The 15,267-nt window shown below is 46.5% G+C and overlaps 1 long non-coding RNA gene and 1 pseudogene across 1 annotated transcript; one reads left to right on the top strand and one right to left on the bottom strand.

Moving 5' to 3' along the window:
* Positions 1-3,537: 3,537 nt before the first annotated feature.
* LOC124659373 lies at positions 3,538-5,339 on the bottom strand (annotated as a pseudogene).
* Positions 5,340-11,380: 6,041 nt separating this feature from the next.
* Positions 11,381-15,247, top strand: LOC124667889. The gene is made up of 3 exons (XR_006991449.1): positions 11,381-12,590; positions 12,785-13,009; positions 15,042-15,247. It is a non-coding gene; the product is annotated as an uncharacterized LOC124667889 (long non-coding RNA).
* The last annotated feature ends 20 nt before the right edge of the window (positions 15,248-15,267 follow it).

Below are 15,267 nucleotides of genomic sequence, written 5' to 3'. Positions count from 1 at the left end.
TGAAACATAAAGGATTTACTTTCCTAATTACAAAATATATATGGTCATTTTTTAGAAAAGGTCAAAATTTTAGTAATTACAAATATGGCGCATATAATATATGGTGACATTGTCCATGAGATTTTTGCAAAGAAATCTAGGGCGTTCATTGACTATTATTAGGAAGAAAAAACGTAGCTATTTAAAGTGTGTGGCATTTGCCATTTGCCATCCTTTGATGATACTTGGCATCGACCTTCCCAATGTCAATATCCAATTTACTCAATGCACTCAGCATATACACCAGGTGCTTCATCCCACAATTATTCCTCTCCTATAAAACATTAATATATTTGACAATCCGCAAATGGGCAAGCACAAAGAGTGACAAATATATCACTTTTAATTTTCACTGATTACGCGGTAACCATTTACAATAATGGAAAGTGCTGATCCAGAATAGTACAATTTGAAGGGGAAAGTAGCCAAACTTTCAGTCTTTCATGTTAAAAGGGCTATAAAGATTTAGTATCTGGGAAGTGATAAGAGCGATTGCACACTGAAGCGTGGTTGAAGGTATATCTAGATGCAATCGGAGAGAATTTCTCAACACATGTAACACATGGTTCCTCCCTTCATAGTTGAGGTTGGGTAAAGGAATACATGTTGGGCAGTAAAAATAATTCCAATAATCGTAATCAAAGCATAAAATTTCAAAGGATTTGGAACGACATACCTGGCCCATTATCAAAGAGGTATCAACAATGTAGTCCATTAAGGAAACCTGAAGGCTTTCATCAATGGTTACAGGGTCACATATAAAGCAACTGCATCCACTTACACCTTTAACTACAATGTATATGTGAGGAAACTTTTCAGCAGGAACATAAGATATATTAGTACATATATACCTGATTATTGTAGATAATCTGGAAAAGAGGTATGCCACATCTAATATGCAATACAAAGTTAGTAGTTGAGATACAATGTAAATAAACAAACTTGGTTAGTGTAGTTTTAAAATTGAACAGTAAAATATGTACTGTACTGACAAATGAAGACAATACCGAATATCATTAACGCAAACAGGGTGAGCGCACCTTACATATGCTATTATGCTCATTTCTATGTTTTGCTGATTCAGATCAAAGCTACCATTCCTCGCTGCTGATTATAAGAGCAGGAGCAACTCCATGGCTTTCCTTTGACATCCTCCAACCACGTGAGCCTAAGAGGCGAGAATTAAAGCAAATCAAAATTTGCAGGATGAAATACGAAACAGGTGATCAAACATGCAAATCTAAGAACAGGCAAAGCTTCTGGAATCTACACCATGTTTTTTTTACGTTGTCGGACTAGTTGATCCAATTCTTGATTCCTTTTTTGAGCAACTTCTTTACGACTGATAGATTCAATCAATTCTTGCTTCCACTTGTTATCCTGTAATTCGAGACTGACGAATTTCAGCAATTCTCGCTTCCGCTTATGAATCTGTAACTCCAGACTGATGAATTCCATCAATTCTTGCTTCTGCATATAACCCCGTAATTCGAGGCTGACGAATTCCATCAGTTCTTGCTTCTTCTTCTCAACCAGACGTTCTTTAGCTCTGATTCTGGAGGATGGTCCCTGCCCCTAAAGCCACCACCCATCAGAAATCAGAAGCACACACCGATTAGCCTTTAAAAGATAATGCATTGCAAGCAAAGCAGGGCAGAGTAACTATTTGATAGCATCGCAACGAAAAAATGTCTCACCATGTTTTGAGGTTTCTTGACCAAGGCGCTAATTAAACGCGTGATATCAAGGCAGGAGAATAAGTTCGGAGTAGTAACTCGATTAGGCAACAATGGAGATGGAGCTGAGGAGAAGCTAAGGTCGAGTTTAGTACTCCGTCACCGTGTTGATCCGACTCCGTCACCGTCTCCTCTTCTTATTTGAATCGACCGAGTTCCGCCTGCTGGGCTTGCTGCTGCTCTGCACGAATTCATGTCTCTGTCCTCTTCGTGCTGTGTAGGGTGAGGACACTTTAAGCTTGTACGACTGCCCAGCCAAACTGGATGCAACGAAAGACAAGCAAGTCCTCCCCCTCGGCAGATCCTAACCAACCAGCTTGCCGCCGCACACCCCGCGCGGGGTACCGGCCAGCCCAGTTAGGTGTTGGACGGTTTTCTATTTCTGTTTTTTTTTATCCTGCTTCTGTTTTCTTTTTCTTTTCTTCTTTTTCTTTCATGTTTCTTTTCCTTTTCTGTTTTCTTTTTCTTTTCTTTTTTAAGATTCGAAACTTTGTAAGATATAAAAATTATGGACGGTTTTCTATTTCTGTTTTTTTATCCTGCTTCTGTTTCCTTTTTCTTTTCTTCTTTTTCTTTCATGTTTCTTTTCCTTTTCTGTTTTCTGTTTTCTTTTCTTTTTTAAGATTCGAAACTTTTTAAGATATAAAAAATATTCAAATTTTAAAATGTGAAAATTAAAAATGTTTACATTTAAAAATGTTCAAAGGAAAGATTGTTTAGTTTTAAAAATTGTTCAAAGGAAAAAATGTTTAGTTTTTCAAATTTGAAAAATGTTAATATTTTAAAATATGTTCAGATCTAACAAATGTACTCCCTCCGTTCTTTTTTAATTGACTCGAATTTAATACAAATTTGTACTAAATCCGAGTCAATTAAAAAGGAACGGAGGGAGTACACATCTTGAAAAAAAAATTAATTTGAAAAAGTCATGCAGGCGGCGACGAGAAGCTCGCTATCTGTCTAGTTTAATTCATGATTGTGCGGCACTGCAAAAGCCTACATGCACAGTACGTGCACATATACCAACCACTATGCAGGGTATGAATCAAAGCATTGTAAGTGAATCAACCTAAAAGGTCAATTGCATCCAAAACTTACGGTGGTGTTAGGGCACCCACAATGTATAGCCAAATATGGTTATATATTTGCTTTTTGGCTTTTGGAACTAGTTCCCTATATTGTGAAGGTAGTTCCAAAAGAAGCAAAAGTGGGAACCGGAGCAAGTAGTTGCTCCTATGCCAAGTTTGTGGCCAAATTCTTGATGGGTTAAAATATGCATATGTAAGGAAGAAAGAGAAGATGGTTAAGGTGAGAGAGAGGATGGCTGTAAAGAAAATTAATTCTTTTACATTGTTTGTGTCAGTACCAGGGCCCACTGTATAGACATTTGGAACTAGGCAACATTATGGAGGTGTTGCCATATATTGTTTCGATGCCAAATCCTGTGTTTCGTCAGATTTGGCGATCTATACATTGTGGATGCCCTTAGACACTTTCCTATCTGTTGACTTTAACATGATTTAAGAATTCTTTCTAGTCTTGAATTACCGTCTTCAATTTTTTTGATTTTCTAGCATTCATACTACATGCATCTTACTATGTCGCAACAATTCAGATAAATAGCCGATACACAACTCTGAATAAAAAAAGAAAATCTGGCTTGAATAGTACTGCCAGTAAGATACTGTTCACTATGAATTTGGATATGATACTACTCACAGCCCTGATTTGTCTTTTTTGTTTATGAAGTTGCAAATCAGATTTAGGAGGATGACTGCAGCTGCAAAATGGACGTCATGACCAGCAAGGCCCCAGTACAAGCCTTTTTGCTTCAGCCTTTGACGGCTGCAGCTCCTGCAGCCTCAGTACCAGTTTGGTAAGAGTAGAGGCAACAACTGAAGCCAAGCAGAAATCGCCTGATAGAATGAGTGATCTGAGATTCAGGGTCGATGCCAATGATACAGGAGTAACTGATGGAGTCGAAACGGCCTCGGTAGCAGCACTCAGTGTGCTAGCTGCATGAACAACAACAGGCCTCCTGGAAGACAGGGTGACAGAGTTCACCATCGGCTGGGCTGGCTTGGAGGGATCAGTTGTCTCTTCATCCGCTGAGACAGTGGAGAACGGTGGATCACCAAGGCACTGCCTGATGGTGGAAATGGCCCTCTCGACCTCTGATAACGACAGGGAGTACTCCCCAATGATCGAAAGAGCGATTGAACATACACGGGGCGCCCGGATCCGATAGAAGGTGTCACTCAGCCTCCGGATCATGGACGCACGCAGCTTGGGATCAGTCGTCATCGCGATGATCTCGCGCACAAACAACACAACATCAACGGCCGCAGCAGCATTAGTGCCACCAAGGAAGTCCATGAGGAGGTGCGCCACCGATCCAGCCACCTTTGGGACCTCCACGGCACATTCATGGATAGCTTGCAACAGCATCCGGCGGTACTCCCCTGATTTCGTCTTGCTAGCCTCCTTCTTGAGGTAAAGCACTACCTCCTTGACATTACGAGGAGTGAGCAGACCAAGCACCAGATCCAGCACCTTCCTCTTGACGTCTAAGTTGGGGATGGCAAGTGCACGCAGCACATCGGTCACAACATCCACCATCACATGTTGGTGTGACCTGCGCAGCTCATTCAGACGGTCCAGGAGGATGAGTCTGACATTGTTGTCACTCTGCGACGAGAGCAGCTTGGCGTATGTGTTGGCGGCAGCGCGCGCATCAGTGGGCGCCGAGGAGAGCGAGGCAAGAGCACCGGCACACTCGTACGCAACAGCTTTGCTGGGGGAAGAGAGGAGTGAGACGATGATCTTGATATACCTGCCCTTGTCAGCACGGTTCGGACAACTGCACACCTTGCGGATGAGGTCTACCGCCGCCATCTGCAGGAGATCGGGCCACTGGGTAACACGTTGAGCGTTGGAGAATAGGTGCACGAGAGCACGTTCTTGCGCACATAGGCAGAGCATGAGGAACGCATTCCGCCGCGCGGAAGCGTCCTGCTCGGAAGCGAGTGCGCGCTCGACGAGCTCCGGGGCATCGTCGGAGATGAGCTGGTCACCATGAGGGAGGCGGTAGATCGCGGAGATCGCCGACAGCGCGTGGCGGCGGACGAAGTGGTGGCGGTGGTCGAGGTTTTCGAGGATGGACGGCACCAGCGGCTCCAGGATCTCCGGCTCAGAGAGGCGGCAGAGAAACCGCAACGTGACGCCGCGGATGTACTCGTTGGGGTGCCGCAGGTTGTCGCGGAGCTTCTGGCAGACAAGGATCATCTCCGGGAGGACGCGGCCGGCGGGGTCGCGCTTGTCAATGATCTCGAGGTAGAGGAGCAGCAGCTTCTGGACGGTGTGGTCCTCCGAGGGGAAGACGTAGCGGACGACGGTGAGGAAGAGCTTCGGCAGGGTCTCGCCATTGACGAGGAGCATGACCGCGCGCTTCATGGCCTCCGTCTTGGCGGCCACGTCGCTGCCCACCAGATCCGAATTGATCACGTTCGCCATGGCGGCGGAGCCCTTTTCGAAGTGGATCATCAGCGTGCACGGCTTGTCCATGGCGCCGGGTCTGCTGTGCACCCGCGCCGGAAGGTGCCGGCGGCTAGGGGTGACAGTGGTTGGATAGTTGGATCAGGCCGGGGCTGAGGCGGGTTAGGATCTGGGCGGCTGGAACGGGAACAGGGGCTGAAGAGGCGATGCGGGCATTAATTCGGAGCTTCGGGCCGTGATGGGTCCCCCTAGTCTAAGGCATTGCTATCGGTCGCCAACATCTCTGCCCGAAACAGCCTGCCGCGCGCGGTTCTTGGTCTCGCCCGAGCGAGTGAGTCAAGGCAACCCCAACCGGCCGGGGAGTGCGAGTCGGAAAACGAGGCATGGCTTCCGGTGCCTCAGCCCCGGTGGAGCCCACCGAATTAATGGACGTGTGCTAATGGTGGTGCCCCCCACGCTAGCTGAAATCAAGTCAACACCGTCATCTTCTCTCACCCCTTCTTTCTCTCACGCGCGCACAAACACGGCTTTCTCCATCCATTCTGCATGATTCTTTTTTTTTTTTTACATCCGTTCCAACCAATGTCAGGAGAGTGCCACCATATATTACAAATAAAGACATGGTCAAGTTTCTTCATCTTCTCTAATCAGCAACCGTCCAAAGTAAATATGCTTTCACATGAGGCGGTCAAGCTTTTATGCCAATTGATTTAACCCAATTGCCCAAATCCAGAAGCAACCCTTTCTTTCTGCAGACCATGCATGATACACTCACGAAAGCTAAAACTATACAGGTACGCAGGAAACCGTATATGGTGGTTGCACTCACTAAATACCATATGAGCATTCCCAAGCATATACAAGCACACCCAAATTCAAAAGTACCATTTGGTAAATTTGAATAAACCCCACAAGTTTAATAATAAACAACAACATAAGCAAGAGAAAACATTAGACACCTCACTAGGGGAAAATATGTCTTTGCCGTGCAACTATTTGCACGGCAAATGGCCCTATATGCACGGCAAAGGTCGCATGACTATGACATTGACGGCAAAGAAATCTTTGCCGTGTTGTAATGTTTTCCAGGAGGCCTGTTGTTCCTGCACGGCAAAGAAATCTTTCCAAAGAAAGCCTACACGACGACGCCTATTTTTCCCGTAGTGCCTTAATATAATGTTACTATGTAGCAGTGTTCATTATATCACGAGTAGGAAGCATTACGATATACATCGTGACCAATAAAATAAAATTGCAACACACAACTCCGTGACATGTATTGCCAGATTATTCATTGGACCAGCGTTCCAATAAGGATCAACTACGCCTTCTCTCATGCATACAAACAATGCTTAGAGCCGCCAATGAGAAATGAGTGACTACCAAGCATACAAAAGAATACATGATTTCAAGAAAATTTAAACAGCCATGAGAACAAATGATTCAACTACCACGAAAAACCCAGACCACGAATACGACAGGACAGCGCACGTACTCGACCGCGAACGTAGGAAAAGATTCAACCTTTGGCTTTCGATGTATTTGTGGTCCTGGATGGAGCAGAAGGTGCCGGACCGGCGGACATAGTGCTCCGACAACTCCTCCACTCCTCGGGCTGCTCAAGAAACAATCGATGGCCATTACTATTCTGAAGCACACCAGCAACTCAATCTCAAGTATATAAACCAGATCATGGAACTAAGAGAATCATCATAAATTAGATTGCTTGCTTGCTTTTCTGACATATTCTTCAGACTGAAATTGGTTCCACCATCATGCATTCATGTTAAAAATGCTAGTAGATGTGCTCAGAACAAGCATTCCCAGTGGATGTACTATGCTAGAGCAGGATATGTGCCCTATATCAATGAAGAACCGTATGCTAATGTAGGTAACTTATTCTTCACACATCTATTTCCATGAATCTCACGACTAGGATTATTTACAAAACAGCAGACTATATCAATGAACTGGATATTCATCTTTCTAGTTAACAGAGGCCTAGTGGTGACGAAAAAGTAACAGCAAACAGGCAGCAGCAGCAGCAGCAGCTCGCCAAAAGAGAAGAATCAACCTTTTTGTGCCGAGGTCGCCGTGTTGGACCTTGCGGACGAGCAGGGCCTCCGCGTCTGCATTGGGGCCGCGCGAGAGGCGGCTCAGGCAGCGATGACTTGCTGCGCGGAGACGCACTGAGGCTGCGCCAGAGGCGCAGGGCGGCGAGTTAATGAGCGGCGTCGGCGGAAGAGCTCGCCGGAGAAACCGTCCTCTCTTACGAGGAGACGCTCCTCGCAGAACGACGGCGCTCCGTGCCCCGCTACGCCCATGCCGGTGCGTCCTGGTGGCCGGAGACACCTCCCCGGCGCGCGGCACCTCCAGACGCCTTTGGCCAAGCTGCGCGCCCCGGTCCTGCCAGCTCGACGGAGCCGCGCGCATGGATATGCACGCGGGCGCCGGCGAGCAAGCCGACCGCGTCGCCTTGGTCTCTGCGGCCCCGTCTATCTAATTGGCCGACGCCGGAGGGGGGGAGCGGCGGCGGCGGCGGCGTTTGATCTGGGTTCGTTGGGTAGAGGAAAAATGGGGAATTGGGGTTTCGGTTGGGCAATTTTGTCTGGCTAGGATTAACGTTGGCCCAATTTCTGTCTGGATGGGACAGGCATTTTCTTCTTCCATTACGACGCCGTAGCTATTCCCGCTCGTTTGCATACCTTGGAAATATACTAAATCCGTTTGTTACCATGCAATACGTACGTGCTCCTGTGTGTCACCATGGGCCAACAACCATGGAGATGGAGCTACCCAATCTAGACCTTGGCCGGTGAGTTTCTTTCTTCATGCATATAGCCACTAGGCAAGAGTATCTAGCTAATTAGTTCCGTCAATTAATTAGACATTCAATACTTAGAGATCGATGACTCATATATACCTTGATCCCAATAAGAGAAAAGACATGGTGGCCGCCTTCCCCCTCCACCGTGCCGATGACTAGTTTGCTGCCCTCCTCATCGACCACGCATGTGAGGAGCTGTAGAGCTAGTGATGCTGATCGTGACATGTGCATTGTGTGTTTTGCAAAATTGTAGGAATCTTATGTGAATTAATCCTACATATGATCCAACAAAAAAGATCTGATACAACTCTCACTTAGAGGCCACCGACCAAACTATTGTAAGAACTTTGACTCTTTTCGGGTTGTTCATGCTTCTATGACATATCGTAACATAAATAAGGAGAAAAGCCGCGTGGATTAACCACTTCTGATGGAAAGCTAGGGACACACGATGCGGGGCCATATGAAACACCATTTTGAGGCTATCCACCCAACTCTTATATGAACTTGGATTTAGGGTTGATGTGTTCTTATAAACTATCCTAGCACAAAGAAAGAGATAATTTTCATGGTATAACCACTTTCACGGAGTTGTAGGGGGCAAACGATGTGGGACCCACATAAAAGAGTTTTCCAGAAATTGCGCAAGGAAGGATCGAATACCCTCCCCCTCTTGAACGAGGTTCTAGTATGGGCATATGCGGATGTTTCAAAGAGTACGTCAATGCAAAACTATTTTGTAGCCCTTGGTATATAAAAAGGAATATGTAGAGGTACATTCTAGACTTATAGTGTGAAACTCCCACTTCGTGGTCACTCACACAACTCTTTTGAGAACTTGGAATTTTTCTGGGTTGTTCGTGTTCTTATTATGACCTATCCCAACACAAATAAAGATGAATTTAGCATGGAATAATCACTTTCGTCATAAAGCAAGAGTTAGACCACGTTGGGCCTAAATAATAGGGTTTCGTCTGAACTCGCGTAAGGAAGGGTCAGAAACCTTCCCCATTTGCCATAGAGTTGTATTATAGGTATGTTCGGGTGATGTAAAGAGTAAAAGCAAATGCACAGATCTATAGTGGCACTTGGTTCACAAAAAAGGACTATGTAGAGAAAGGTTCTAGACTTTGTAGTGTGAAACTCCCACTTTGAGGCTACCGATCCAACTCTTGTAAGAAGCTAGTCTGTTTTGGGGCTGTAAGAACTTGGTCTAGTCAACTGGTTTGGTAAATACTATGTGATCATAAGCTTGCCAGCCGCTACGTTTTTCCAAGGCTAACACAGCTGCTATGTGATCATATCGTTTGAAGTCAAACACCAAAGCCATCAACTTTTTCGAGCTTTGATCTTACCAATGCCATCCACTTCTTTTTATAGACCAAAGCGATGATTATGTAGCAATGTGTGTACTCGAACCATGTGAATCAACTTATGAAACTTGTTAGAGCACCTCCAACCGTTTGAGCCCACCAGGGCGATTTCCGGACGTAACTACCGCCCGATTTGGATGAAAATAGGGCGTGGGGGTCACCAGTTTCCCAGTCGCCCCCAGCATTCGCGTAAATAAGGCGTTCATTTCGAATAATTGTCTTCTCGCTACACAAAAGCATCACCCAATAGTTTGACGATCGGATCAGCCACATATCGATGATCTAAAAGAAACTAGAGGATAACAGGGGCATCGGCAGTCCTTCATGCGGCTTGTCCGTCGCTCGAGTCGGGTGGCGATGCATCGTTGGCCGCCGGAGTCGCAGCCGGCGGGAGTGGACGTCGTAGACGGCGACGAGGACGAGGTGGAAGCCGGAGGCGAAGGCGTAAACCTCGATAGAGGAGTGGATTGGGCGTAGCTCTCGTGGAACATGGCGGGTGACGCCGGCGAGAAGGTCGAAGACGAGCCGATTGTACCTTGGATTGGCCATGACCGGTAATAGGCCGACGCCCGCTGTCCCGTGCTCATGGCCATGAAGACCTGCCTCTCTTGTTCATCCGCCGCCGCCGCCGAGAGCTTTATCTCTCTCTCCGCCCTGCCGCGAGTTAAGATCTCGCGCCGCTCCACATCCGCCGCCCACCTTGCGTTTGACAAACCCGACGGCCTCTCTTTTGGCGCCCGCGGCTTCCTCGCCTTTGGCACGCCTTCGTCCCCGATCTTCTTCGGCGGCATGGTGGTGGAAGGGAAGAGGAGGAGCTGCAACTGTGGGGAATGGCAGTAGCGCTATTCCGAACTTTAGCGGGGAGAATGGGGATATGCGGCGCAATTTGGAGGGAAAACCAAACAAATGGAGGGAACTAGCCTTTCTGTGGCTGACACCGCGGGTCCGTTCGACGTTTCGTCCGGACTCCCCAAGCGCGCCTCGACGGACCGGAGATGGCCTGGGTTCTCCGGATAGATTAAAGGCCTTTGCAATAACGTTTGTCCGGATGAAAAAAAAGGGGTGCCGAGGGCCTCGCCGGGGAGACGGTTGGTGGTGCTTTTAAGATAATTAGGCGGATCGACTTAACTTTTAAACTTAGCGAGTTCAAAAGTCTAGCTTGGCTCGTGCTTGTACTAATAGTACCACAAATTGAAGTTACCATTTGGGAGTAGTACTTTGCAGGCTTCCAAAGGAGAGTAGTCTATCTACTAGAAGCTGGATGATCGTGGACGTAGAAGTCGTGGATTGGATACAGCTAGTGGTCTCATTAAATTAAACAAGGTTCAGTTGATCAGGAGAATGCATCGAGGCGTTCTGCGTGGGAACTTGGACAAGAAGCAGACGGATAGGCGGATAGTATTATGGACGGACCAAGAAAATCGCTCGCTGGCGGCCAGCGAGTCGGATTGATTGCATTCAATTTCAATCCCACGCGACCCAAATTAACGCAAATCGCGTGGAGCCCGATGCGTCCTTGCTACTCATTCTCTCCTCGCTCGCTTGCGGTTCCCCAACCAGGGCTCAATGTTCACCAATGCGCCGCCACCATCGCTGGCCGATTCCGGCCGGCTCCGGCAAGTCCTCGCGCCGTGGACCTCCGACCCAACACCAGATCCTCCTCGTCCATCGATCCCACACATTGGAGCCTCCGATTCCACCAATCCCTCGACAATCCTACTCAACTCCGGTGAACGGGCCAGCCCACCTTCGGAAGGACTCCCAAAGCCGGCAGGGACGCCTCCCTGTGCCCCTCCTCCTGGTGACTACGGAAGAGGCGGTGCCAGGATCCACACCGGCCTGAAGCCATGGTCGAGCCCCCTCCTGTTCAGGAGGGGCGCGGGCTGGAAGAACCGCGCGGCCGCGCATGACTGCCGGCGGGGCTGCGTGAAGGACGATTTTCTGGTCGCCTCCCCAAGCTTCTGCTGGCGGCGTCCATGGGGAGCTTCTGCAGGCGACTTCCCCGGCCACCTCCCCGAGATGCTGCCAGTGACCACCTCCCCGAGCTCCTGCTGCCCACCACGTACTCAACCGGATGCCGCCGGCCACCCACACGACCTGCTGCCACTCGGTGAGGCCTCTGTCCTCCTCCTACTCCATTTATCGTTGCAATAAAAAAAAGAAGGTTCTTTGTTCCTGCTGAATTTGTTAGCAGTGGAGAATGCATGAGGTTGATAATTCATGAAATTGCCCAACTGGACCAAACATGCCGTTGTTCCTGGTAGTTAACTATCCCGTAGCATAAATTCAGAATCAGGGGACCGTATAAAATTTACCTGTATTGCCAACGTTGATTGTAATTAAACTACCAGTATAAATTCAGAACCAGGCTGGGAACCTTATAAAATTTAAAATTTTGGATTGGGATCAATACTTAGTTGCAGTACTATATTTGTAGATGATGAAATTGGATGATCACTAATGAAGAGATTGTCTATATTTTTAGAAGACACAAAGTAGGGCAAGATTTGATGACAAACACCTATCTATGAAACGACTTCCAATTATAAGCACACGGTTAGGTCCTGATAATTGTATCATCTCATGTTTAACTAGACTAGGCCACCAATCTGAAGGAACAAATCTTCCTATAATTGCTTTAGTCGCTACGGTCAGCTTTCTTAGGTACCAATTTGCATTTTTGGCATTTTTGATACCGTAGCTTTTAGTTGCTACCGTTAGCTTTGTTAGGGGCATATTTGCATTTCCGGTATTTAGGTTGTTACTAGCTTTTACATACTAGCTTGAAGTGTAAAATTGTTCAATATCCGAGGCTGGTTCAGGGGTGATAGTGACAAGAGTTACACTAGCTCCGGGATGCTGATTTGTTTGGTTGTTTGATTGTTACAATTAAGTGCATGTCTAGTATATTACTAGCTGATTAATCAAGTACTTGTTGTACGAGTTGTTGTCTGTTAATGCTTAATTATTCCTGAACCTAAACACTGTGTATCTATGCTATTTTGTTTGACGTAATCGACCACTACCTCCAACATCGCTGGACCATGTCCATGAGGAGCTGCTGCTGACGACCACTCCGTCCTGCTGCCTCTGGCCGCCTCCCAAACCTACTGCTGCCTGGTGAGCCCCTCTCCTCCTCCTCCTCTATGCATTCTGTGTAAATTTTGTTTCTTTTTATACATGTGATGTCATAATTGTACTATGAAGGTACTAGCATTTTAAATAATTTCATGGCATTACTTGCGTTTATTTTAGGAGCGTACTAGTGCTCATCTTTACTAGGAATGTCAAAACTTCTTTCTTAAACCTTGCAGAACCGTCCTCTACCCCCGGGATCCAAATCAATGGGCGAGTTCGTCGGTGATTGCCGCTGCCGATGATAGGAGCTCGCCACACCGGGGGAATGGTGGTGAGGAGGCAAGGAGGAAGGGATGTTCTCGTTGCCCATGTTGCTACTTCTAGCAGTCCACCCGGAGCTGTTGCTGGCCATCTTCTGGCGACAACCTCTCTGAGCTCCTGCTGGCCAACAAGCTGCTGACGTGAGCTCTCCCTCCATCTTATTCTTGCAAAAAATGTTTCCATTTCTCTGTTGAATTGGATGTGTGCATAGGAAGTAGATGAAGCATGCACAGATGCAGTAGATGAAAATTTGTTTATTTCACTAAATCAGAACTTGTCGTGTAGATAAGAAGGTCCATACCTGTATATTTTCATACTCCCTATGTCCCTAAAAAAGTTTCTCAACTTTGTCTAGATATGGAGGTATATAGACATAGTTTAGTTATAGATACATCAGTATCTAGAAAAAGTTGAGCAGCTTTTTTTTGGGATGGAAGGAGTACATTTTTTCTGCTCATTCTTGTTTTTTTGACCGGGATTTTCTGCTCATTCTGAATGTTTGTGCATACAAGTATAGGAAATCGATGCACTTCATTTCTTTTTTGACTCTATTTGGATGCCGGTCAATCTTTTTTGTATACATGGTGGATGAGTGTCTCTGTAGAGTTTCTAGTTAGTTTGATTAATTATGTATTGTGTACATTATCGTAATTTTTCTCCACACCTCATTTGATTGCAATTATGCGGCTGCTGTGAAATCTGATTGCTATTAATGCATTGAACATGAATATTCCAGTTCTCTGTACAAATTGTCCAGTGAGGTCTACATCTATTCTTTCTTAAGTTTATTTTCTTTTCCTTGTTGAATTGAATGTCTAGGTAGTAGAGAAAGCACACATGTATGCAAGATGGAAATCCATTTCACTCAATATTGTGTGTATAGTCGGTTTAAATTGTGAAATAAATATGCTCAAGTTTACTTGACTTTCTTTGCTGCTTGTTATGCATAGGCAGTGCCAGAACTAGTATGTTTTCTGGTTCAAATTATATAGTATTTTCCTGCTTTTGCGTAGATTGTTATGCTATGTTGCCCGGATACGGCGATACGGATACGGATACGGCGATACGGATACGGATACGGATACGGCGATACCGCGATACGGCAATTTTCCGAAAACGCGGATACGGGGATACGTTTATATATGTATAATAAATATTAATAATATATATATTGCTAATTGTATTCTCGAAAAAAAATATTGCTAATTTTTGCGCAGCTCTATTCTCCAAGGCTTCCAAGATCATCTAGCATATAGCTCTCGTTCATCTAGCCGGCTTCATTCTCCAAGGTTTGAAGATCATCTATCAGTGCATCTAGCTCTGTTTCATCTAGTGAGAGCACAACTTCTTGAAGAAAATCTGCACCACCACCAAACATATCATGGGTGTCTCCTTCGATGTCCCAAAATCGTGTTGGGCCACTTTGGATCATCATTTTGAGGAATCACACGAACAGCATCTAACATCTGGACTCTGGGGTTCGAGTTGGCCATTGCTAAATGCTAAACTACAAGAAACGGAAGTAGCTATGTAAGGCACGGACAGCTATGCTAGGATGTTTATTCAGATTTCAGAAGAACCAGAGAACAGAGAAGTGGAGATGGGATCACGGAGAGGAGGCTAAACGTACCTTACCTACGTATTCCAGCGGCAGGCGGCGGAGGGGATGCTCCACGGCTGGATCCCTTCTCCGGTGAGGCAACGCAGGCCGCCGACGATCAGTTTGTGAGCCCCCGGTGACTCGGTGAGGCGGCGGCGGCAGAGACCCTAGGTCAGGAGATGATACGATCAGGAGGTGAAAGGACGAGCGAGCGAAGGGCTGCCGTGATGTCGCTTTATGCGTTGACTCGTCCACGATAGGGTATTTTCGTATCCGTAACGTATCCCAGTGTATCCCTCACGTATCCGATTTATTTTATTAATTTTTTTAACGAAAAATTGGCTGATACGGCTGGGATACGTATCCGGCGCCGTATCCGCGTATCCCCGTATCCGATCGTATCCGACCCCTGATACGTCAGTTTTGGGCCGTATCCGTGCAACATAGTTGTTATGTAGGCAAACTATTTAGACAGTGTCAGATAGAGGTTGCACGCTAGCTTATATTTTATGGCAATTTGCTAGTCATTTATGTTCAGTTTTCACTAATGGTTGCTTGCTAACGTGTTGCAGCTATCTGTGGCCACTGTTTCTGGTGCCTGGTTGCTTCATACCGAAATGTGGTGTATCTGAATTGGCAGCTTTGGCCACCTGCATGGCTTCCCTGGCTTCTGATGTGCCCCTGGAGCCTGCCACTAGTTTGCCATGCTGACGGCACATGCAGCAGCGGTAGGAGCCGTCGAGTGATCCATTGGGAATCTGTGCGTCCTCAGAGCAACTACAGCAGGTGCAGTTGTCG

This window comes from Lolium rigidum, chromosome 6 (assembly GCF_022539505.1).
Source record: "Lolium rigidum isolate FL_2022 chromosome 6, APGP_CSIRO_Lrig_0.1, whole genome shotgun sequence".
Lineage (NCBI taxonomy): Eukaryota > Viridiplantae > Streptophyta > Magnoliopsida > Poales > Poaceae > Lolium > Lolium rigidum.
The sequence above is the reverse complement of the archived record's forward strand: the minus strand, read 5'-3'. Positions and strand labels throughout refer to the sequence as shown.